The following is a 24,179-nucleotide window of genomic DNA, read 5'->3' on the forward strand; positions in this document are numbered from 1 at the left end:
TATTCTGTTAATTTTGATGGATGCTGTATCTTACACTTTGCAGTTGACTTTACCATACACGCTTTGTAGATCTATGACCATGAACCCTGAACACCTGCCCTTAAGTCACAAATGATTAATCATAAGTCACACTTCGATCGCAATTGAGCAAGAATTGTTTTTTAAAAAAATGTAATTTTGTATAGGTGTCGAAGGCGTTCATTTTGCATTTCAATTAACGTATATTAATGTTTTTAAGCACCTCAACGACTGCATTATTTGAAAATTTTTAAAAATTTAATGACAATAAAATGCGTTATTATTTTCCTTTATATCAATCTTTTGTGATGTTTATATTATCTCTGAAAATTACAACAAAAGTTTTGCTCAAACTCTCGTCAAAGGATGGGAAAATACTATGAATTTGCTTTTTAATATCTGAGTAAATTTTACAGACGGAAGAATGAAACTTTGTTTGTGCATAGATGGATAAAAGAAAAATATTTTAATAACTGATTTTTTTTCGCTACGGGAACAGTTTAATTTTTCTCTTTATCATCTCCATCTACAGAAGCCAAAGTATTTTCTCTCATATTGGTACCTTATTTGATGACATACAGAATACTCTGTATATTCATATCAAATGAATTTTCTTTGAATTCTTTTTGTTACATAAGGGAATATTGATTTATTTGGACTGTTGCCTTTATTCTTAACCTCAATACGATCCAATATTTGAACCGTAAATTCGGCAGTTTATTAGAACGATATCAATGCAATTAAGGGATTTATTTTTATGAGAAAGTGTTGCAACATTTTTCTGCTAAGGCGGCAGTATAAAAATATAATTTTTATTTATTCTCACTGTCTATAGTATGCGAAGTATTTTCATCCGTCCTTATTTGATGAAACTTTGCGACTGGAAATATATGTATAATTGCAATAGTTAACTCTTGTTCCACTTTTCGTGGCACCTTGCATGTTGAATTATTTTCTACTTTCAGCTTTGTGGCAGACAGACTTCGTGACAGGAGGGTCATGTAGTTAATATCCGAAAAATTAACTTGTTTACGGGCCTGTGCGCGGTGAATCTGTTGAAAGTCAAACACCCTTTCGCTGGTGTGATTTAGAAAGGAAAATATTGGCTTGAGTGACATCTCAAAATCGCTCTAATAAAGCTTCAAAGTAGGATGTTAATGTAACAAAACTACTTTAGTTTGTAATTCATTATTAGAAATAGTATGGTACTGAGAAATTATTATTTATTTTTCTGAAAATCACCACCAGTTTGTGCTACTTGTTTGGGTAGAAAATTTAATGAAATGGATATATTAATTGAAAATTAAATTATCTAAATATTAAAGTTGTGTATTATCATCTAAAATACAAAAGATTACAAAATTCCAAAAATCTAGCACATGAAAATCGATTTCAAAATTCCACTTTTTATATATGCAACAAATCAAAATGAATTTAAAACATGCGTAAAAGACGTTATTGTTCCTAAATCCTAACATCTATGACTTGAATGCATGGATGAGTGAATTTCATATAGCTGATCATTAATGTTTGTATTCTTTTGGAATGGATACAGCCAAAGTAAGACGTCAAGTTAATATTAGAGTATTTTGCTATATTATTTTAACCATGAATTTTCTACGTACAGTTTTATGAAAGCAGTATTTTTTCTGCTGAATAAATGAACATTCTTTCAACAGTTTTAATTATTAATTTAAAATAGAATTCTCTATTTCTCTAACCTACATGAATGTTAATAAATCCAGATTGACTATGATCAAAAAATTCTTTTAAAATATTTTTTATTAAAAATTAGGGGTAAAACAACAACTTGAACGAGGTGCTGATAGAAATACTTTGGGTTAAAGGGAATTTGAACCGCATTTATATTATATTCGAATATTTAATGAATGTTGAAGATTTTTTTCTTGTTATTTTTTGTATCAAATTATATTGGTTTCAGTGCCTTTCGCTCGTATATTTTTGTTTTCACTCCGGATAATAATAAAATAAATATTTTCTACTTTTAAGAAAACAAAGCACTGTTATTTTAAATGTTTTATTCTTCTTAATTGGTTAGTATTGAACCTCTACTTCGCTCTCATTTATTTAAAAATATTCAATTTCGCCCGAAAGCGTTTGAGTTGTGAATGAAAATGCAATTTTTATGCAATATTGGGCAAATTGAAATCTGTTTTACTGCTTCGATGCAAACAAGAGTCATTTCATGCCTGATTCAATAGGCATTTTCAACCTAAAGCCTCCCGTAATTTATTTAAACGTCTGTGTCGTTTAAAGATGCAAAGATTTATTTTATTACTAAGGGAATCGTCAAAAATGAAAATGAAAAGATAGGATTTAACCCATCTTCTGGAATTCTTGGATTGCTGTGATATGAAAGACATTTATGCCCGAATGTTAACCGCAGCCTAAAAAATGAAAGAATGTGGGTTCGGTGCCGATAGAAAAGGAATGAAATAAAGTGATATGCTTGATAAATTGGTTTTCTAATAGGATGATAAAAGAACTGGAATTCTAATGACAAATAGATCGCATGCATGTGGATAAATCAGGATGTGCCAAGAACTATAGCTCGCGATTTCATTTTCGCAAGGCAACTGCTTGGCTGTAATAAATACATTGACGCTTTTCCTTTCCCATCATGACTACCAAGACATGTCCATGCCAGTGCATCAACAAATTATTCATTGGAAGATAAAATGATATGGTTTAATTATTATACTCTTTAAAATGGTTTTAAAATTGACGCTCCATTAATATATTGCTTTCTTTCTGTGGGACAAAAAGAATCGATTTATATTTTCATTAAAAATATTGCCAAGATACATAGGATCACTTCAATGTTAGATCTCTATTATTTTTTTTCGCGTTATTCAGTTTTATGGTCGAGAATTTCACGAAAATGTGGTTAAATCATGAATAATATTAAAAAAAAAACAATTACTTATTATTCAGAATTTACTAAAGTAATATGAATCTTTGTGTGTATCAACTTTATGTGTTCTGTATAATATTCAACTCTCCAAGAACCCAGTTATCTTAGTGAACTTACTTTAAGCTATAAAACATAAGCTTTTGAAGTAAGTGAATCAAATGTTTTCATAAAGTACACCAAAACTTTGAATTATAAAAAATATTCTACATATGTAATTGAAAAAAAGTTGGGAATGAGAACTCCTTTTGAGCTGAATGTGCGGGGAAAAAAAACCCTCGAAAAATTGGCTGGATTGACCTATTGTAAGAATTAAATAGATTTGGAATATGTGGATTTTTAAAACTTGATTTTGATTTCAAAATTTGCGATCTCAAAGTATCATGTTGCAACTTTATCTAGGACCTCCAAGAGGTTTGTATGAATCTAAATCTTTACAGCAAATTTTCATGTAATATACACCATTTTTCTCCGAAATGCAAGAACTCCGGTCTAAACTTCTAGTATTATTGACATGCGTGCGAAAGTAGTCTGAAATTGTCAGGTAATTTTTGTTTCTTAAATTGTTCCCCTCTTTGTATGATTAAGAGAATATAAATATCTTTTGTTAGATTTGAACTATTTTTTTCTGTCTGAAAATTTAATATTTGTGCTGTTACCAACGTTCCATTTTATATTGTAATTTGAATAGTTTCCTCTTAGACTCCGCTTTAAAAAGCATTCAAGTTTACAAATTCAGTGAGACAAAAACTATTAAAATCTTCAATTTAATAAAGAGATCTTGAAAAACAGTAGACTGCTTCAACGCTTCCCACATTTAAAGTTTTTTGTTGTCGTTGTTGTTGTCGAAATGTATTTACTTATATAAATATAATTTATTTTAATTCTTATCTGAAGCTTTTAAGAGTGCAAATTTGCAATCAATCTGATTCTGGTTAATCTAAATATGTGAAAGTTCCAATTGGATCCTGTTTTCTTTTAAGGTTTCAAATCTATTAATGTTTTTGGAGGGTGGATGATTTCAAAATATCATCCTCACGAACCTTATTATATTATACAATTTCTTTTTAATCCTCTGCATTTCGAGAAAAATTCATTCTATTTTTCCTTATTTAAAATAATAGTATGAAAGTGAAAGTCATCTTCAAGTTACATGAAACTATTAGATTCCTTTTAATGAATGCAGAGCAGAAAAGGAAAAACATATCATTCTAAACCATGTTCGAAACGTATAATCATTGATATCGTTTGTTCTTTCGAAAGCAATCATTTTGTGCAGCTGGGCTAATAAAAAAAACAAAAACACGTTTGCGAGCAATCAAATAGGTCATGAACAGGCAACTGAAGAAACAGGCATTCGCTTTTCATAAGCAGTGAAAGAGAAAGCAACCATTTTGAATTTTTCTTGTCGTTTGCATTTCCGTTTAGCGTTGTCATAGAAACAATTACTTTCATGAATAGCTTGTCTTTTTTTTTCAGGTGTTGTGCAATTCGCTGGGTGAGTGAAATTGTTATATATCAACCACAAAGTGAGGAATAGATTGGTTAGTTCAGATGTGAAATTAGAACATTTTAATAGACTTATTTTAATTCAAAAAAATCGTTAAGAACCTCGACACAGCATATCATATGAGATTATCAACAAAGATTATAATTTCAAACCGATTGAGTAAATACTATCTTTTTTGCAATCAATAAAGAAATTTTAAAATGTCTGTATAATGATATTATCCCTTAGTTTCTATAGCAAGTTGCCATTTGTAGCTAATTCCAGTTTTGTTATGGAGTAGGTTTTGTTTGTCAAATTTATTCTCATGTTGTTGCAATGCTTTTATTTACACATTCCGTCAGAAAATAGGAGAAATAGAGAATTTTCGCGGCGTTTTGAAAGGAATGTTTGAAAAGAATAGTGAAGTTTATGAGCTTCTTTATTAAATTATTCAACATTCCACGCTTTTTATTTATTTATTTTATCGAATGGTTTTAATAAAATATAACGGCAATCATACGTTTAAAGTCCAGCATCGCTGGTTTTGGCAAGACAATGTCGTAATACATATTTCTTTTCATTTCTCTTCATTCTCAAATTTTAGATAATGTTATTTTCTTTCAAATGATCTGCTATCAGGAATCCTGAAGGCATAAATCACTTTGATCTCCCAAAACCTATGAAAGTAGAAACAGCCGGAAATGACAGCGATGGATTTCAGATTAGGTTTATATATATATATATAATGTAAACACAATTTTTGAAGCAATTTTTCGTGGCCGAAGAGAGAGTTAAACTTCGCTTTATTCCTTCCTGGGAGGGATAAATTATGTATAAACAAGAAGTGACGATCTACGTCAATCTACAGCGCGTGAAATATTTTCCCTGGTCATTATATACAATGATTCATTACACGTGTCAATTTAGGTGAGGGTATCTTTTAAAAGAATATTTGCGTAGCTTGACAGATTTTTATCCCTTCACTTGCCGATTTCCGCAGTTTTACAGAGATCGTGCATTTTCTCACGTTCCGAGGGAAGGGATAAAAATCCTTACCGCATTCTTTTAAACATACCTAAATTTCCCTATCCTAAATCTACACGTGTTAAAAAAAATCCCTACCAAAATCTCATAGTAAAATGATCGAAGAGAAAAATTTGGCTCTCTTTTGCTTTTTTGCTTTTGTGTCGCGATTTAGACTGATTCATCTTTTGTCATTAATTGCTTTGTACAAATTATGCCTCCCGGGATGGAATAAATCAAAGTTTTAAAATTTCAAACGTTTCTTTTATTCGGCCATGCAACTGGTTAAATATGTTTTCATTTGTATATGTAGTACAGTAGTAGCCAAAATTGTGGACACTTTTGGAAATTTTTATGTTTTCTAATAGGAATTTTTGCAAATATTTCTAATATTTAGTCAAGAAGTAATGACATCAAATAAAAGAATAAATTGGACACCTAGAAAAGAACTAAGATTATTGTGTTACAAGAATGTGTCTTTCCTATGCTGAAAATGCAAGACAGGTGGGTGGTTCAGTGACTACATCTATTGTCTTAAAGTTTTTTTTTTTTTTTTACGATGTCAGGAGACAAATTCAATATATATATATATATATATATATAAAGGTCGGAAAATGCGCACCAGATGAAGAATAGAAATACTATGTCTACAAGATATATTAGCGGCCATAAGAATCAACTGAATGCTGCTGGCTTTTCTGTCAGTTCAAGAACAATCAAGAGAAGATTATCAGATGTTGTACTAAGACATCGAATTCCAAAAAAAAAAAAAAAAAAAAAAAAAAAACTGTATCACAAAGGACAGCAGCGCAAAAAAAAAGGTGGGCAAAGGAACACATGAATGGGAAAGATGATCCCAAGTTATGAAGCTAAGATATTATTCGGTTGTGAAAATATGTAAGAAGTGGAATATGAGAAGAGCCACATCCTGACTGCATTCAAGCAAATGTGAGGAATGTTACAACGCTGTCAATAGACGCTATTGGTCGCCTTCATGTAATTGAATGCACATTGACAGTATTTTAGAGCCTAAATTTATACCTTCCACCAGTGATCTCTTTCCCAACAACGCATCAGCAGAGCTCCACTTCTTGCCACACAGTAAAAATATCAAAAGAATGGTTTAGTACAAAGAGCATTGACTAGGTAACAGTCCTAACTTCAATCCTATTGTGACCCTGTTTAAAACTGAGGCGTCTATCAAATAAAAGAGAACCAAATGAGGCTATAATTGTTTTCTGACATTATGTAATAACGAAGAACTTAAAACTCTCTTAGGCTCAATGAAACATCGATGTGAAGCTGTAATAAAAAATAAAGACTACCCTACTAAGTACTGATTTCTCACTGTAATCATCAGCATCTCGATAATTATTGTCGCTTACCTTTTTTCTAGTGCAGTATTTGAATTTCGTTTTTTGTATTGAAATCAGTATGACATTCTCTTTAAAATGATGCATAAGTGTTTGCATTTTCTGAAACGTAGAATTTTCTATATGCATGCCAAGTTAGAAAACATATGAATTTTCAAATGTGTCCATAATTTTGAACACCTCTGTGTGTGTGTCGTTTTACTTACTCTCAATAGGTTTCTTTAATAATGATTCAGTATACCAACTTTTGGATAGGTCAATTCATACCTCATACCTTTCTAAGATAGATAATAGATGGAAAAGTTCTTTTTTTAAAGATATGTTTGAGTATAAAATGTTATGAATATTGTTTTATAAATCTTCGATGAATTGCAAATACTTCTTGTATATGTTTCATTATTTTTCACAGCGCAAAGGATATTCTTTCATGACTGAGAAACGGTTTAAGACGAATCTTGTAACTTTGTCGAGGTCTTTTTCTCTCATTATCTAGAAAATTGAATGAACTTCTCTTTCATTTTCATGTCCTGTCTATGTTGTAATAACAAACTAATCTAATTGACTGATTTCACTACTTGGAAGAAGTTGTGGCAGCTTGACTGGGGTGTCGTAATCCTGACTTTCGAACTGCTGAAACTGTCATATTGACTTACCATAGTTTTGGCTTTTGGACCGTCAGTTCCTTTCTATTCAAAATTTGCTAAAGGAGAAAGAAATCGGTGGATAGCAAATAGCACCTTCAGCAATATTTTAGCGATAACATTCAACAAGAGTGAAACAATGAAACTTCCTATGAGATCATAAATAATTATCAAACAAAATGGTGTATACATTATTGAAGAAACTTGATTGTTAGCATAAAGGAAAATGTTTTCAATTTTGATCCAAACAACCTAATAAAACAAATTTTCGCAATCATCATTTCATTTTGTCAAAAGTTATTTCAGCCCTTTCTTTTGTTATGCTGCGTTTCGAAGTATTAAGTACTAATATTTAATATTTTGTTCCAAATGGTATTGAATTTTGCTGAATTGGGAATATCATTACCTACCTGATGAATGCTGTTTATTTGAATATTGGTTTGTGAGAATTTCACTCCTAAATAGTAATATGAAATATTTAGTTTCAAGAAATGAAGCAAAACTGAGTGGTAACGGGCTTGAGTGAATCATTTCTTTGAAACCCAAGTACGATATCTCTATTAAATGTTAGGAAAAAAAAAAAAAAAAGAATCTTTTAAAAGTAGTATGGAATTGAATTCCGACTTGTATACTATTTCACTAAAAAAAAATATTTAGGAATTCATTGGATTGTTTTGATACGAATGGATTGGTGGTACTTTTTCCTGAGACAAAAGGTCAAGTGTTAGCTTGCGATAACATCTGCATCACTCTCATCCAGTCAAACTAAGTGAGAGCGTTTGTCGACCAAACAGAGTCAATATTTCCTGTTACTGGGGAGGTCTTAGCAAATATTATTTAAGTAAAAATAAAACGTTATTTTTGGTATTAATCTCTTTTTTTCTCTCTGTTTATAAATTTTTAAAACTAGGAAATTCAATATTCGATTCTGAATCTTCTGCATATTATGTAGGAAATAAATTCAATGGTAAAAATTTGAGAACGCCGCCGCTTTGACCTTGAAATCTGGCTAATGAGCGGTATATGCCAGTTGAAAATTGTTTAGGAGTTCGGGTATGCTGGTTAAATAAAAATAAAAATGCGTTTGGTTTCACTTTGGAAGTTAAATGCCTCTGATATAAGTAGGATGCTGAACGTTGACGGAATAACACTGATTTTGTTAGTTAATTAGTATTTTTTTTAATAAACCATAATTAAGAAATCTCAATTCATATTTTAGTAGAGATAAAAATCCATATAATAAACTGATCTTTGCAATTATAATGAATAGTTGCCCATTTTAATTAATGCGGCGAGTATTCATGTCATTGGGATTGTATAACTTGTTAGACATCCGATTTACATAAGATTACTGCAAAATAAATTCTTTTACAGTTCGAAAAATTTCTCCTTATAAAAGAATTCTACAAGAATCTTATTATTAAAGTGAACCTTTCCAAACTTATGTTGAGACCATTTTGGTTGACGTATTTTGTTGCAACGTGGTGTATATGTTACTTGGACCACGTGAAAATAAAATCTACAAAGAAAATTAAGAAGTCATATTTCGATCACCTGATGGAAAGGTGATGCACAAAAGAAAACACACACACACAAATCTGAAACAGAAAATTTTCTTCAATTGTATTATTTGTTCGAAATATATAACATTTACGTCCATCACGTGTTCAATGTGTGTTACAGCGTGTTTAACAGCAGTGTGAAGTGTTATTTGAGTTATTCTTGCTTTCAATTCAGGCAGAGTACTCCAAAATGACACGAAACAATTCCTTCACTTGTGAGGTTTGCACCAGCATGCATGAAGACAGTAATATTCGCTTTCTTGTAAGGCAGGAATGCAGACAAAGGGCACGGAATATCTTTTAGGACTTTGAGGAGTACTCTGCTCAGAGAAAAAAAAAGGCCAAGAATGAAATCAATAATATAACGACACACATTGTAATGTAATCAGAATGCAAAGGTAGTTCATGTACATGCAGTACCCCATATGTGACAGTTCTGAATATTCACTGCTGCTACGTCTAGAGTAAAATGCCTCCATCTGATCACAACATGTTCCAAAGCTACGCACTGTCAAAGACTGTTCTGCCCAGAAACCATTACGCAAAAGCAATGCATTGTTCCAGTTCTTAAAGTTTCAGGATTTGCACCACGTGTACCTTATATGGATGCCCCTTTAAAATGAAACACAGAACCTTTGATACCTAAGCTCAAGAGAGAAGTCAATCACGAGAACGACTCGAACACTTGTTGAAGAACATTGGATGCTGAATGGTCTTTCAATCACAGTGATAACGATTTCTTCCACACTGTCCAATGAAATCTGTTTTCTTCCTCTTCCTGGCTGCGCACCCAACTCCTCCCTCTCTTCAAATTTACAGTTGTCTATTTTCAATCCATTCTTCGGCATAGGCCATTTCTGCATTCCTTTCAGGTGTCGATATAGCAGGTAGCAATGCAGCCAAACCATTACTGCAGTTCTGATTTCACAACTTGACTGGCAAACCTTGGTTCTTTTTTTTTTTTTTTAATTATTTTACAACACCAGTGCTCCTGGTATTTTTAAACGCTCCTAATTTGCATAATGACTTTTCTGCATTGCATGAAAAGTACCGTCTAGTGATCAAAATTTAAACTATTATTTTTTTTTTTTTTCATTTTTCTTTACAGTGCATATAATTCACAAACCAAGTTTCAATGAAGTAAGCAAGGAGAATGGGTTGTTCATGGATCTGAGGGTCACTTTAATTATCAGTACCCCATGTTAAGCAGTTGTATAATTAGGATGAGGCAAGCAAGCTATGTGCCCTGGACAGCATTAGTAAGGGGAGCAAACTGAGGAATCATTCATCTGTATATAGCAAAAAGTACATTTTTTTCTGATTCTTATCCTCTAGGTTCTTAAAAATTAAATTTGTGCCATTCAGGGTTGAGCAAACGTACAGAATACAGTCATTTTTACAATCTTGGATTAGAGATCTGACTAAAATATTTGACTGAAGACAATTTCCTTTTTAAAGATTTGTGCCTTAATGGAGGAGAAGAATATATTTAACTGACCTCAGATCCTTTTAGAAGAGGAAAAATAATACCGTAGGTTTTTCTGTGCTTATCACAGCATGTCTGGATATAAAATTGTACAGCTTCCATATGTATACTGATTGGATAATAGTATTTTCTGAAAGTCGTGATCAATTAGGAATAAAGGGTTATTTCTATTTTTACTTGTTTAGTAAAGAGGAAAAGAATACATTCCAAATTATTCATATTTAGTTTCTATACATTGAAAAGCAATGTATAAATTTTTGCAATATTATTCAGATTTGTGATTTTTTTTTATTGTTAAATGCATTTTATCTTAAGATTTTTTTGATTACAGGATCATATTTGTTTTACATTTTCTAATGTATGCAAACAAACAACTGTCGGTGCTTCTTATTAAAGCATTTTTAAAGAAGTATTTTATTATTTATCAAATTTTCTGAGCAAGTTCAGCAAAATCTTCGAAACATGTATGTATATATATACATATATACATTCTTTCGAATAATAAAAGAAATAAAACAGAAGCATGACTAAACAAAAGTGAAAAAAATAAGCAATGTTTGTGGAAGGGAATCCACACGACCTATGCCATCTCGAGCATGCGCGAAGCAAGTATTTTCTCATAGGAAGAAGGAAAATGTTCGATAACGCAAGTTTCAATTCCAGCCAGTCTCATTCGAGTCGATCCTTTTATCGCTATCGAATCTATAATGAATGAGTATGTTATATATATTTTCGTGTTAATTGGCAATTCACCATATTAAATATTCACGGCAGTAGGTTTATGCAGACTCATGGATAAATTTTTAAGCGGAAGTAAGCAAGCGTTAGACGATAGTCAAGTATCAACAAGTACACAGACGAGCGTGGTTCCAAAAATAAAATCAAGAAAATATTCTCAAGAATACTTAAATTATGGGTTTACCAGTGCTGAAGTAAATGAAGAAGAAAGACCCCTGTGTATCATTTGCTCAAAAATGCTGGCCGCAAACAGCATGAAACCTAATAAACTTAAACGACATTTGGAAACGCTTCATAGTGAGTACGTCAATAAACCCAGAGAATTCTTCGAATTAAAATTAAAATCATATAAAAAGCAAAAATCATTTTTAAAGAAACTTTGTCTGTGAATAAAAAAGCTTTAATTGCATCTTACAAAGTTCATATAAAATAGCCAGTTGTAATAAACATCACACCATTGGTGAAGAGCTTATTTTGCCAGTAGTAAATGAGATTGTAGAAACTATGTTTGGAGATAATTTTTCAAAACAATTGCAGTCCATACCTTTTTCAAATGATACTGTTTCTCGTCGAATTGGCTATATAGCCGAAGATGTACAGTGTCAGCTTTTCTCGAAGTTGCGTGACACAAAGAAGCTTTGGCTTCCAAAGGAATGAGTCCTGGTCTGAATGCTGTTGTAACTGTAGTAAATTATATAAAAATGAGACCCCTGAAATCGAGAATCTTTTCCGCACTTTGTAAAGACATGGGTTTCAATACATTCAGCATTACTATTTTATTGCGAGGCAAGATGGTCATCACGTGGGAAATTTTTGCAATGTGTTTATGAATAAAGAGAAGAAATCGCCAATTTCCTAGCAGAAGAAAACAGACCGAAGCCCGAGAATTTTCGCGATGGTTTATTTGTGATGAAATTGAGGTACTTGGTCGACATATTCGAGAAATTAAATAACTTGAATCTTCAACTCCAAGGAGCAAATATACATACAGTGGGTAAAAAAAGTTTCCGTACGGAAGACTAAAATAAAAATGAACTATCATAATTTCTAATCTTTGTTTTTTATCTTTATAAACTACATATATATTGTTAATATGAGCCTTCAAAAGGGAGTTTCATAATAAATTTCTCTTTTTTACAAAACTCCGTTTGCAATTTTTAAGATAAATGACGAAGTATCATGCCAAAAAAAGTTTCCGTATGCAATATGCAAATTCCTCCTGACGTGCTCTACAACTAATCCACAGTAAATATTCGAAGTTTGATGGCTTGTCAGAGTGAAGAATACGACATAATAACAATTGTTTCATTCCAATGTTTCGCTAATCGTCTTAAAATGGAAATTCAGAAATCCATTCGAGTGTTAGTGATTCGGTTGCGAAAAAATAGATTATTTATGAAAAAAAAAAAAAATTAGTGAAATGACTTACAGACCAAAGTCTACAGTGCAGTATATAATTGAAAGATACCGTGATGTGTAAACATTTGAGGATAGAGATCGATCCGGAACAACTCCGAAGTTAAATCGCTTGCCTAAAAGAAATATCATGTGTAAGGTGCAAGATAATTCCTCGAATTACTGCACCTCAACTTGCAACTGATTTAACGGTTAATTACAACATTAAATTCGCATCTTAAATTGTAAGAAATGTCATTTTAAAAAAAGGTTATAATGGATGTGGGGACCGTAAGAAGCCTGTTATAAGTCTTTGCGACAGAAAAGGCGTCTCGAGTTTACAAAGAAGCATATAAGCAAGCCTCTGTCTTTTTGGGAATCGGTCCTTTTTAGTGATGAATCAAAATTTAATATCCTTGGGTCAGATGATCGAGTTTTGATCTGGAGGGAATCACAACAGCATATGTTACTTAAGAATTTATGTGGAACTGTGAAGCACGGTGATGGTTGGAATATAGTGTGGGGGCGCATAAGTGCTGCTGGTGTCGGATATTTATGTTTTATAAATGGAAATATGTATAGGTACATACATCTTGACATTCTAAAACAAAACGTTTTAACCAATGCAGATAAACCCTTGGAATAGACTTTACTTTTCAACAGGACAACGATCTTAAGCACACCTCCAAGATTTGTCAAGAGTAATATCTCTATAATGTTAAAAAACAGCTTTATAGCCCTCCCCAGTCACCTGATTTGATCCTTATAGGACATTTATCGGAAGAAATCGGTCGTGAACTAAAAAAATATGACACAAAGAACAAGGTTAAACTCAAAAGGGTCATTCAAGGCATTTGGAGACGTATTTCTCCAGTACCAACAAAAAAACTGATGGGGATTATGCCACAACATTTGAGAGAAGTGATAAAGGCCAAAGGAAGGCCTACCGATCATTAAAGGCAAGTTGGTCAGCATGAAAAAGGTTTTTCGTGTACTATATAAATACCGTACGGAAACTTTTTGGTTCCTTATTAGTGGCATTTTTTTTTTATTCTTTCAATTTAAGTATTTAATTTTCGTCATAGTTTTTCCTTTATAATATTCATAAATAATAAATGACATTGTGTTAAACCAATTTTAAAATTTTCATTTTCATAACAAAATATATTTTGCCAAAAATAAAACTTTTATTAACAGTCATAGCTGCGTACGGAAACTTTCTTTACCCACTTTATGTTGGATACGAGTGATAAAGTTAATGCTTTTTGTAGAAAATTGGAATTGTGAAGCAGAAATTTAAAGCAAAAAACCTAACAATGTTTACAAATGTGGATGATTGTACTAAAACTTACAAGGCTGAAGAAAAACATGTAAAAGTTGTTTTGTAATCATCTTGTAGCCATGCTGGTAAAGAATTTTCAAAAGTATTTTCTTGCTGACGACAAACTGATAGCAAGTTACGTGTGGGTTAGGGATCCATTTCATAAGACTTCCGAAGGACTCTCAATTGATGAGGAATAAAAATTCAGAGACTTCACGAAACTAAAAGACAATTTAGTAATAAATCGCTATTCGAATTTTGGGCAGGAGTAAGGATGATTTTTCTGCACTAAAAACAAGGGCATTTCACATGCTATTACCATTTTCAACATCCAACTTTTGTGAAACTGGATTTTCTTCTTTGAAGACAAAATATAGAAACAGAACTGAGAGGAGCTATTTCTAATATTAAGCCTTTCTTCGAAAAACTTTTCTTTGCAAGACAGGCCCAAGAAAGTCACTAATAATTATTAAATTTGTTTTTAATTTAGTATGTTTTGATTAAGTAAGTTTTGATTTAGTAAGTTGTTTTACTTTAATAAGTTATTAAATATGTCGAAATGTATTTTGTTTTCTGTGTGTATGTGTGCTTTCCTTTCAGTCAGTTAATCAATTTTTTAAAATAATATTTTCTCTTGGCTATTCTCGCCCCCCCCCTCTAGTGTGCTCACGCCCCCCTAGTGGGGCGCGCCCCACAGGTTGAGAATCGCTGTTTTCGGGTATTGCAGAACGGACTGTTTGACTTAAAATTACTTAAATTGGCAATTAAACATTGGATAGCAGAAATGCGTGCTTTGAAGCGATTTTTTTAATTAATTAGAAAATAAATGATATTCCATTGTTTTTGATGATAAAATTAATTGCACAAGAAAAAAATCTTTGTGCCATCTTAAAATGTCAAAGGTTATTTTTTCAATTACATAATTTTAGTTACTGTGCAATTTTTCTGTAATTTTAGCAATTTTTTTTAAAGATTTTATTGTGATTTGCTTTAGTAGTTTTCATTGTTATTTCATTATTTCACCAAGTATTAATCATTTTGTTTTCTATTGTTGAAAAAAAACTTGATGTATCAGATAACTGTTTAAATCACGAATTTTGCTTTATTCTTATGAAAAAGATAGTAAGTGATTTTATTTTGCTTACGAGAGAATACTCCATTTTCTTTTTCTCTCTGTATGATTTTAATTCTAAAATAAATTTTCTTTTAGAATTCGATTTATCATGTGATATTTATTCAGGATCTGTGTTCATTTAAATTCTAGAATAATATTTGGTAGATGGGTGTTTTTCGATATAAATAAATTGCTTTGATTCTAAGAATGACTTATTATATATTTTCCAGATACATGTTTAATTGTCTACTTCATGAAAAACTAAATTTTCTTAATTCAATGTAAAAGAATATGTTTTTTATAATTAGCTAAATAATATGTCATTACTATAATTTAGATTAAACTCATGATGGATGAAAAAAATTTAATGAATTCTCATATATTTAGAAAGTTAGTTTACATAATTACTGACATTACTTTTGACAATTGGAGCACTTTTTTGTAGCAAATAAATCATTATCTTTGTTAGCTGCAAAGTTTCGTTTTATTCATGCATTGAAATATAATATGAGTTTCGTGCTCTTTTTCTTTTCTTTTTTTTTAATATTTTTTTTCTATTTTGTTTCTTGTTGTTTGTAGCAATTAATGATTTCTGCGTACAGAAAATTTAATAAAATCAACTACTAAATTGAAGTTGGTGACATTACGAAATGAAAATGAATCTGATGGGTGACGAATACCGAAAGCAGTTGGACTGTAAAGTGTAAATCAAATGAATATAATATTTATTTTTATTACTATCCGCCTTAGGCGACCAGTTTGTTGGTGAAGTTCTATGCTTTCTGAAATTACAAATAAATATTTTGTGTAACTTGGTCTAAACGGCTCCTTCAGCAAAACGTTTTTAGACTTCAAGTTTTGATAGATATATAACACATATTATTATAGAGTTCCATATTATTTGCAAAAAAAAAAAAAAAAAAAATGGGATAGTTTGTTTTGCACATTTTTACGCTCTAGAATATATATGTGCCAAATTTTATAATTCTAGATTAAATGGTCTGACCTGTTGAGTGACCAGCATACATACATTCATTTTTGAGATTTTTTTTTTTTTCAATTTGAATTTTAACCCTTCCGAGGCGTAAAGTTTTATGAGGAGATGGGGAAAGGCTGTTTTAATGCTTCTATGTCACTTGCGCTCGATAAATTTCCCCCTTTCCGCTCAAGTGTCAAGAAAGACTACCACATTATAAACTTTATCTTTGCATGCAAGATTTGGCGATTTTACAATGTACGCCAAACTGTGCGGTCAACTGACCCATCGACCACCCCCAATAAAACGATTAACCAATAAAACTTTCCCTTACTCTCTGAAGAGGTCACTGTCTTTGTACATCACGAGAGGGGTTTGGTGGGGTTAATGAGTCACCCAAACTTGTTTGGAAAAAATACTCTTTGAGTTGGATATTTTAGATTTTCTCTGCTTGCACAGAAAATCATACTGAGGCCCGCGTGAATGTTAGAAGGGCTCTTAGAACATAGAACTCATCACTGATTAATTATTGAAGCACTTCGATTTTGGGACATTTACTTGCTCTCTATAATTCTGTTAATTAACATTTCCGAATTCTGTAATTTAGAAGGAGTAATTCAATGTTTATAGTATTTCGTTTGACACGATTTTATTTTTATCAATAATTGCTTTTATTAATTTTTCAATCCAGGAGAATCGGCCAACATCTATGTGCCTATGAAATTGTAAGACCTCGGATTCATCCCAAAAGAATGGCTCAATCCTTTCTCTCAATAGTTTTAGTACTAACAGCGAATTTTAATAAAATGTCCCTAATTTTTTTTTTCGAATTTTATAAGTAAATTATTTATTCAAAAAATATTAAATAGGTTTCATTGAGAAAGAAACGAACAAAATTAAATTGAATTTTTGTATATTTCGTTATTTCGTATTAAAGTTCTGAAATATTTCAGACTGAATATTCATCTAGGAATTGTTATAATTTTTACTTATACATAAAAAAATAATATGAAAATAATAAAAAGGTGAATTTAAAAAAAATGAACATAATTTCTAAATAATTCTTTTTTTAATATGCATTCACAATATGCATAATATGGTCACTTACATTTAACAAAAATAAATAAAGAAATAAAAAAAATAAACTAACTGCAAACATTTATCTCTCTGACATTCAGCATAGTCAAGACTGTTCCGCATTTCTGAAAGCTTAACAGCATTTTTTGTTCATTTGTATGTAATTAAAATTTAAAAAAAAAGTTTTGAGACATTCATTGAATAACTTGGTAGTAATGTTGCTTTTTTCAAAATAGAAATTATGATTACTCCTATATAACCATGAATTGAAGAAAAATAGTTGCAAAATATATTGTTACACAAATGCTAATACACATTAAAAAGCATTTTTTAAAAAGTTTTTATGAAAGCAATGGCCAACTTAGTTTTATAATTCAGATTTATGGTTGCTAAAGTTTACTTAACTTGTCATTGATCGCTTACTCACAAGAGCATATTTAACTTCAAATTCTATTGGACATGTAACATTTACTATTGTTCTTAAAACCGTATACTATTCCGCTTTTTGCGCAATACATCTTTTTTAATTTTCAGTAATCTCAACAAAAAATGGGAACTTGAAAAACGAAAGTGTTTAAATTTCAACTAATACGAAAACTTTCTCAATCAGCATTGTATATGAGCATTACAGATAATATACTTATCTAATATTAATTCATTTCACTGACATTGACCCTTATACATACAATAATTTTGTTACATTAAGGAGTAACAAGATTTAAAAATGGATACACTTTCTAAAAATTACAACGCTATAACTTCCGAAAATATTAAAACACAAAATTGATTTTTGCATCAAGATAAAGCTAAAAAAATTATCTTTTTAATGATACCAATGCTTTAATCTACAAATTAAGTTTCGATTTTTAACGTGTTTTTAAAGAAACATTTTAACCATATTTTTCAGCAATGTACTTCGCACAAAATAAAAATAAAATTTAATCTGCATGAGCACGTCAATGGGAAAAAATTAGCTGTTATCCACCTGTTGCCATCACATTGAAAGAAGTTCAAATTAAAAACATAAATCAAATATTATTGTAAATTAAATATATAAAAGTGTAAATTTCAGCTAGTGTCTGTATGAAGCGAACAAATTTGAAATATATTTTCTAAAAAGTAAATGGAGGAAAAGATTTCTATGAACTTTTACAATATCTATATTATTAATTAAATCAAACAATTAAATTTAAGGTAAACAGGGTTTATATATCTATTGGATAGTCACTGTAATCAGCGCCCACCAGTCAATTTTAATCAGGGGCACACATCTACTAACAAAATGGTCTAAATGAACTAAACAATTACAATTTATGTTACTGGAGTCAATAAAAGCTCCGATGAATTAAGAATTTTAAATTTTTTCATAGGTCCTTTCAATTACCCTTTGTAATCCGTTTACATGTTTATCCTTTTACATTAACCTTTGAATCTTATTTAACAAATTGTTTTGAGACATGAATATATTTACACTTAGCACTTAGATCTCTCCTCTCAGGAACAATTCAAGGCAGTGCATCATTTTGGCGTTTTATTTAATTATTTTATTACATTTTGAGTGATAAAAATATGTAGATTACTTTTCTGGGAAAATTCATATATATTAATTTTTCGGAGCAATGAACAAGGCTCTTATTAATAATAATAAGATAAATGATAAGATAAATGTATGTACAAGATCTCATAAATGAAAGATCAAATAAAATTTTTACAAAAATTATCGCCATTCCATTATTACCAACAAGCCCGACCGGAAATGCAGCTATGGAAAACTAAAAACCGTCACCCGCGCCAAGTTTTCTTGCCAAAGGTCCAAATCCCAGTAAACCTATGACAGCAACAGGGGTAGGGAATGATTTACCGAGCGCAAAAGTTCCGATTCCGTTTTAATATTGGCTTTGGTTGCCATTTTATTTTGATTCTCCTCCTAAACTGCCTAACTCTTACAGGTACGCGTAAAATAAAAAATGTCAATTTTTTTATTCGCCTCTTTTCTCAACAATGTCATATTTTAATATTAAATTATTAGAAATATGATAATTGGTGAATGAATTTTGAAAAATTGAAATGAAAAATGCTGTTCAAACATTTAATTATTATGTTTTGTCATATATATCTCATACATATGGTTCGAATGGATTTTTTTTTTGTAAAATTTTGAATCCCTATTTTTAAACTGGCTATTTTCATAATTTATAGTTATGGCTGTAACTGGATATCTTCACAATTTTAGCTTAAGTTATTAAAAGAATACAAAATTAATTTAATTATCATTAAAGAAGTCCATTTTACAGGAAGTGATGAAATACTGAAATGCCAAAATTTTTCTGTATTAAGAACATTTCTATCGTGTACAAGTTTAAAAAACGAAGTTCGATGTGTTTTAAAAGAGGCTAGTCATGCAGCAGGCGAGGTCATTGAACTTCATGCATATGCATTCTGCTCAAAAAAAAGTTCCTCCTGAAAACCCCTTCCGGGCCCCTCAACAGCTGATGAAACTTGATTGGACAGAATTCTACTAGTATTTACCGATCATTCAATCGATTCCCTGTCGAAGCATTATCCTTTTCCACCTCTTTACTTGGAGGCCCTAGGAAATGTCAAAGGAAGGAAATTAATTCTAAAAGAACACTAGTATACAAAATGAATTGTTCACTTTTGTTCGATTCTTTTCAAGTGCTGGATAGATTTGAGTTTATTGCATAGTTGATATAATACAAAAAGAAATACACCAATTCTGATTCACTCGACGATCGTGTATTTGAGTTAAGTATAAGAAAAGATGGAACCAAAAAAAGTGAGGGGGGTAATAGAAAATATGTCTTTCTATTAAAGTTATACAACTTTTCTAATGATACAGCTTTCCATACAAAAAATTAGATATTTGATTTTCCCCGACAAACAATTGCTCTTACTCCGCCTACCGCGCTGTTTTCGGTTTTTCTCTGATTCTGGGAGGAGGAAACCGTTTTGCATTTGTCTTCTCAAGAGCTTCCGAAGCAGTCTCTATAAAGTTAAAAAAGTTTGGAGATCTGGCTGACCAATCCATACCTCTAATATCCTCTGTTTCAGAAATTTGTCGACCAGATGAGCTCTTTGGCGATACAATTTGTGGATCATTAAAATGAATTCAGGATCAACTAAAACCCTGAAAATGCAGAGATTTTCAAGATTTCATTCCTATTGGTTAAAGATGATTTTCGTTTCGTCATTAAATTAACGAAGTTGCAGAGTATCTTCAGTACCATTGCTTGAATGTTGAAACCAACTGATTGACATAATGAAAAAGTAATGTTTAGCTATCTCTTACTTATTAATCCAATTTAAATGGTCGAGATAATTAGGATGAATTTTACAAACTATCATCATTTTTCTACTAACTCTCGTTATGTTATAAAATTCTTAAACAATATATGGTTCATTGCCAACCTAATTGTTGCAAATATCAATTCCAACCATTTGCAGCGTCAAACGAATCTTCTACGTTGTTATCATATAATAAATGTTTACTCACAAACATTACGGGACGTTTCCAAATGAATATGAAACGACAAAGAAAAAAAAATGTAATTTTTGTGTATTCAATGAAAATGGTTCGATTATGCATTGAGAAAACAACCATTGTCTTCGTTTACTTGAAGATCGCACTCAAGCTGTCAGTGTGTTTTGGCAACCTTATGGAATAGTCAATGTCATTCTCCCCACCAATTTGTCACTCAATCATGATAATTGAGTTTCAATAAGCGAGCAATTGTCTGCATTTTCAATATTTGGTCAAAAGTAGCAAATACTTCTGTTATTAATCGCTTCAGATTCGTTTTGTTAGTAATGTAATACTCAAATCTTCACCCTATATGGTTCATTGGCACCCAAACTGTTGCAAAATACAAGCCCAACCAGTTTCCGAAAACGAATCTTTACCAGTTTCTACTACATGAAAGCACTCCGTTTTGCCTCCTCACCTTCACCCCAAAGAGAACAAGTTCGTGCATATAGTTGCTTCTTTCCCCTACCGCCTTGACATTGACGGATACAAGTCTCTCTTTTCCATGATAGAACAAGTTTCCAGGCCTTTTTTTAATCTTCTTGTTATTGCAAGTAAGACCTTGCCATTCTTTTTCCAGGCTGCTGTCATCGCGAGGAATTGTTGCTGGTTGTTAGGATAAAATAAAAATCCCATCATTTCTTAACCTAAATGGTTTAATAGACGTAGAAAGTGTTAAAAAAAAAGGAGATTTATTTGAATTTTAATCTTTTATTTACCAATAGATTAATCTAGGTAGAAAATTTATGCAATATCTTCATTCGTTCGCTCAGTCATTTTTTAATGCAGTATGAATGCTTTAATCATATTTTTAGCATTGATGGCATTTAAAACACTTTTTGCGAATTTTACAATTTTTTAGAAAGAAAAATCCAGCAATTCTAGATCTGTAGCAAATATATTTTTTTGTGATGTTAAGCTTACAAAATATTTTGTAGAACTATGATATCTATTGAAAAATAATAATGATAGTGCTATATTATGTTAGTATGCATGGAACTTTCATAATATTTCACTACATTATGTTAAGAATGTATTGAAATATTTTTAAAAATAGAAGGATCCAAAAGTTTAATTTACTGAAAGAAAGTTCGCTGTAATTTTTCTGCAGCCTAAAATAATAAAATGTCAGAGCAATTACTCAGAACCTTTGAACTTAGTTGCCAAAACGAAAACAATTTTCCCTGCGTTTGCACGAGCTAGAAATTTCTAATGACTGAATCAAGTCATGAAAGGCTTATCTAACTAATAGAATATCAGAGGTTTGGAAAAGGAAATTTTTTGGTAGTTCTTCAAAATAAAGGAATATTTTTTCAAATCCTTTTCATTGATTTTTCACTGGCTGCTGTGCTCAAGCCCCATTCATCTACGGGCTTTTAACGGATTCGATGAAAATCCACTCTAGTAGGAATTGGAAGATGAGATCCATTTGATTTCATTTCGTCAAGAGAATTCATTTTGATGAACAGTTTCAATAGTGATTAATAATTTTTCTTCATTTTCAACATTTTACAAAAGAATCCTTCATAAAAATATATTCATATGTGTTATGATCAATAAGCAGATTTCAGGATGTTTTTGTTTCGCCCTTTTCTTAAGCATGGGGAAATATCGCCCCACCCCCTTCAAATCAAAAAAAGAGTGCCCTTCAGGCAAACTAAATTTTTTTTGTAAATGCGGTTTTACTACTGTACTCAAAAATAACTATTTTTATACTTCAATTATTTTCGATTTCTTATTCTTTAATTTATAATTATTATAAATATTGCGAAATAGTAAAATCTTTTTTTTTTCTCGGATTCACTACTAAGTTATGTTGTACATGTGGAATCAATATTTAATTAAATTTAAAAAGAATAAAGTGAGCTGATTATTAAATCCTGAATATATATGTAAATACTTTATTATCATCAAGACCACTTGGGAATACAAATTTTAAAATTTTTGAATGTCAGGAATTTAAGGAAAGGCAGTTATAAAATTCCATCTTTGCAAAGGTGAAAGAAGTCAAGTTAAATAAAAGTGCTTACAAAGAAAGCGAATGATACCAATCCAAACTGGGAAATCTTATTCATCTTTCGCAATTTTTTGATGAATAGTTAACACATTCGTACTTCAAAGGTTCATTTGAAACAAATCTGATATGTTTACAATCTTATTCTGCAGATATCTGAAATGGATAATAATTAAAAATCAGACTCAATTCTTTAACGCAAAATATTATTCTTGAGCTATAATAAAAAAAAGATAGATATTTTCTCTAATTTGCGTAAAATGGCAACAAAATATGTCTTTTTTTTTTTTTTTTTTTTTAAATAAGAAGATAAATCTTAAATGGATAATTATATTCAAGCATCGAAGAACTAGTAAAAATATTAAGATACTTTATCCTGAATTTCTTTATGTTACTCTACTTCTTAAAATTCCATTTCAGAACGACATTTTTTTAAAAGTTGACAGGCATAGATTTAAAATTTTGTTATTTATAATTTTTTTTAAATAAATGAAAATAATCCGCATTTCTTGCAATCCTTAAAGTTTCTGCTCGATTTGTTTCTCTTTATTTTTATTAATTTCAATAAGGTCGTTTCAAAAATCCTTTGTTGCCAAATAAATAATAAATGCAAATTCTATTACTAGTCAAATATTAGGGTAATGCTAACACATAATCAAAGAGAAATGGTTATTCCATTCGTTTGGCTATTTGCATATTTATAAAACTTCTTTAATAATTTTGTGTATCCTAATTGTACCTATATAATCAACAAATTAATCACCTAAAGTGAACATGTGCGGAAATCTATTGATCATTTTATTGAAAGATGGGCCTCAGAATGTTCGCTGCTTATTGCCTAAATTCGCCACTGAACCAACGAAAGACGTCATTTCTCTGTCCTACGAAGTTTTACTTGTTTAGTAACCGCAAAGCCCTTTTTTCCACCAGAAAAGACAAAATATGATTTTTTGAAGCGAAAAGAAAAAGAAGTTTACAAATATTGTGGGTAGACAGCAAGTTATCTTACTATATAACGTAATATAATGCAAGAATTAGAACATGAACTGAATTCGTCAAAAAAGAAATGCTAGGATTTAAAATTTAGTTGGTATTTTTTTTTATGACTTTTGAGAAATTCGATGAATTTTTAGCATCTTTCAATTTGCTTCCGATTATTTGTGTAAATATATAGTCTTTGTAGTTTCTTTTCTCAGTTTTGAATACTGTCAGCGGAAAAAATTTCTTTCAAATGCGTTTTTCTTCTTTTCATTTTACCAATCAATTAAAAGGAAAATGTTTTTTCCTCTCATGAAGTTTCCTATCTTACATGACCTTTCCATTTCTTTTTCAACCACACAAAATCAGGTAAGTAAAAGTTTTCACATTCTCTTTTTCCTCCTACTAATTTCTTTTCTTTTCTTCCTCCTGAGGAACTGTAGGACGGGCCCAGCCAGAAACAAAACAAGTGGAAACACCGTGGGATGGGGGGAAAAT

General features: G+C 30.8%; 1 protein-coding gene across 1 annotated transcript in view; it reads left to right on the plus strand.

The window, feature by feature from the left end:
• LOC129958951 (uncharacterized) overlaps positions 1 to 24,179 on the plus strand; it is a 383,569-nt gene that overhangs the window by 35,071 nt on the left and 324,319 nt on the right. The window lies entirely within an intron of this gene.

Source organism: Argiope bruennichi, chromosome X1 (assembly GCF_947563725.1).
Source record: "Argiope bruennichi chromosome X1, qqArgBrue1.1, whole genome shotgun sequence".
Taxonomy (NCBI): domain Eukaryota; kingdom Metazoa; phylum Arthropoda; class Arachnida; order Araneae; family Araneidae; genus Argiope; species Argiope bruennichi.